The sequence below is a fragment of the Myotis lucifugus genome, unplaced genomic scaffold (assembly GCF_000147115.1).
Source record: "Myotis lucifugus unplaced genomic scaffold, Myoluc2.0 scaffold_204, whole genome shotgun sequence".
Lineage (NCBI taxonomy): Eukaryota > Metazoa > Chordata > Mammalia > Chiroptera > Vespertilionidae > Myotis > Myotis lucifugus.
The window spans coordinates 511,162-514,468 of NW_005871252.1; positions in this window are offsets into that span (position 1 = coordinate 511,162).

The window sequence follows — 3,307 nt, forward strand, 5'->3', positions numbered from 1 at the left end:
AGGGAAGTAGTTAGGCATCAATCAGGCCAGCAGGGGAGCGGTTAGGGAGCAATCAGGCTGGCAGGCAGAAGAAGTTAGGGGCAATCAGGCAGGCAGGCAGGCAAGCGGTTAGGAGCCGGTGGTCCCGGATTGTGAGAGGGATGTCTGACTGCTGGTTTTAGGCCTGACCCCTGTGGGATTGGGCCTAAACTGGCAGTTGGACATCCCCTGAGGGTCCCAGATTGGAGAAGGTGCAGGTTGGGCTGGGGGACATCCCCCTCCCATGCATGAATTTCGTGCACCAGGCCTCTAGTTTACATATAAGGAACCTGAGGCTCAGAGAGCAGTGAGTGATTTGGGGTGGAGGGATAAGTTGGGTGTGCAGTTAGCAGGTCCTCAAATGCCAGGCTGAGATGTCAAATTCCAAGTGATGAGATTTTTCAACCCCCTACCCCCCCACCCCTCCACCCCCTCAGTTTACTCTGAGGGGAGATTACTCAGGGCTCCCAGGACCCTTCACTGCTCCTCAGCAATGAGCCAAGATGTGGAAGCCAAGGTGGAGATGAACAACCACTGGCTAACTTACTATGCTCCAAAGTTTTAATGAAAGAGCTACAATTACCAAGCTCTCTGCCTTTGGCACTTGAGAATCCATCTCAATTTCCCCTTTCTTTCGGAAGCGACAGTGATTAAGGATTCATTCTGCACACAAAACAAGTGATCAATGGCTCCTGGCAGTTGCCATTGTCTCTCCACACTGCCCTCCCCCCCACCATCAGTAGACAATGTATCTTGGGGAGTTGCCTGGGCCTGAGAAAAATGAGCTTGCCAGACACAGTTCTATTTTGATTTAGATCACAAATAGCTCAGCTCAGTTTTTACATTGATAACAAGGATATGGGTTCCATTTCCTGAGTTCTGCAATCTGAGAATAAGTCCATCTCTGTTGCGAGAAAGAGAGAAATGGAGATTGATCTTTTTGCGTTAGTCATAATACCCCATCCCCAGATTTTTGTGGTCAAGCAGATACACAAGGACCCTCAGGCTGACTTACCTCACCCCTTTCCTGGAACCTCAGATTACCAAGCCTGGAACCCTAGTAACTTCCTAGACCCCCAAACCAGTCTTCACCAGAAAGTTAGTGGTGGACATCTGCCCTAGAGAGAGGGTAAAGGTAAGGGGCAGGCCCGGCTGGGAGGAGGGACTGTCAGCTTACAACCCCCAGGTGTGCTGATGAGGTACAGGTGAGAGCAGGAAATCCGGGAAGAGCTAGTGAGTGGGAAGGGAAGCCTTAGGCTAAGGCTGCCAGGCCCCCAGGTGTACCCGAAGGGACATCTGCCAGGAGGAGGGATGGGCACTTGAGGAGAGGAGATTCAGTCTCCCTACTTCATACCCTACCCCAAACATTCTCCTTCCCTCCAACTCCTTTCCCCTAAGGGTGGCCAAGGAACTCAGGTTTGGAGCGGGAGCCAGTCACAGGCCAGAGGAGCATCAATAGAAGCAAATGCTGAGGCTCTGAGGAAGCTTCACTGAGGAGGAGACATCTGGGAAGATGAGGAGGCAAAGTAGGGGCTTTCCAGCCAGGCAGTCAAGGGAGGGGCATTCCATCAGGACACTGTCCGGCTGAGGACAGGGATCCTCTGGAGCTGGCTGGGCAGAGGTGCGAGGGGAGGTGGTAGGAGGTGGGGAGGAAGGGTGGGCCGGTGTCCAGGGACTATAGTACCAGAGGTTATTCTGAGGCAAGAAATGACTTCAGATAAAAATGTGTTTCAACCATTAAAATAACCATTGAAAATAAATTTGGGAACAAAAGAACCCAAAATGTTAGCAGTGCTTACCTCTGGTAGTCACGAGTGACTTCTTGTCCTTTGTTATATTTTTCTGTATATTCCCACTGCTGGCAAGAATGTGCCGCTTTGCTTTTTAATTTTTTGGCCTATTTATTTTTAAACAGCTTTATTGAGGTATAACTCACCTACCATATAATTCACCCATTTAAAGTGCAAAATTTGATGTTCAGTGTATTGCAATCATCACCATCAATTTTAGAACATTTTCATTATCCCAAAGAGAAGCCCTGTACCTAATTAGCAGTCATTCTCCATTTCCCCTATCCACCCCCACTCCTACTTTCCATCTCTCAAAATTTTTCTTTTCTGGACATTTCATAAAAATGGAATCATGCAGCATGTGGTCTTTTGTGACTGGCTTTTCTTTCTTGAAATTTTGTTTTTAAGGTTCATCCATGTGGTAACATGTATCAATGCTTCATTCCTTTTTATGTCTGAATAGTATTCCATCGTATGTATATACTACCTTTGTTTATCCAACAAATTTGGCATGAACATTTTGGTTGTTACTACATTCTGGTTGTTATGAATAATGCTTCTATGAACATTCATGTATGAGTTTTGTGTGAACATAACACATTTAATTGGCTTGGGTATAGACCTGAGAGTGGAGTTGCTGGGTCATATGGTAACTCATGTATTTAATTTCTAAAGAACTGCCTGACAGTTTTTCAAAGCAGCTCCACCACTTTACATTCCCATGAGCAATGTAGGAGGGTTCCAGTTTCTTCCCATCTTCTTCAATGCTTGTTATTATGTATCTTTTTTATTTTATTTTATTCTAGCCATCCTAGGGGGTATGATAGCTCATTATGGTTTCAATTTGCATTTCCCTAATGGCTAATGATATTTTTTTCATGTGCTTATTGGCTATTTGCATGTCTTCTTCTGAGAAATGTCTATTCAAATCCTTTGCTTATTTTAAAATTGGGTTATTTTCTGTTGTTGAGTTATAAGAGTTCTTTATGTACTCTGGATGCTCCACCCCTATAAAACATGTGATTTGCAAATATTTTGTCACATTCTGTGGGTTGTCTTTTCTCTTCCTTGACAATGTCATTTGAAGCATAAAAGTTTTTGATTTTTATGAAGTCCAATTTATCTCTTTTTCTTTGGTTGCTTGTTCTTTAAGAAACTTTGGCCTAATCCAGAATCACAAAGATTTACCCTGGTTTTCTTCTAAGAGTTTTATAATTTCAGCTTTTACATTTAAATCTTTGACCTGTTTTGAGTTAATTTTTACATATGGTGTAAGGCAAGTTTCTGACTTTATTTTTTGCATGTGGATATCCAGTTGTCCCAGAGCCATTTATTGAAAAGATGTTTTTACCCCCATTAAATTTTCTTGGCACTCTTGTCAAAACTTAATTTTCCTTAAAGGTATGGATTTATTTCTGGACTCTAAATTCATTCCACAGATCTATATGTCTTTCCATCGCCAGCACATATGACAAACAGTTTTGATTACTGAAGCTTTG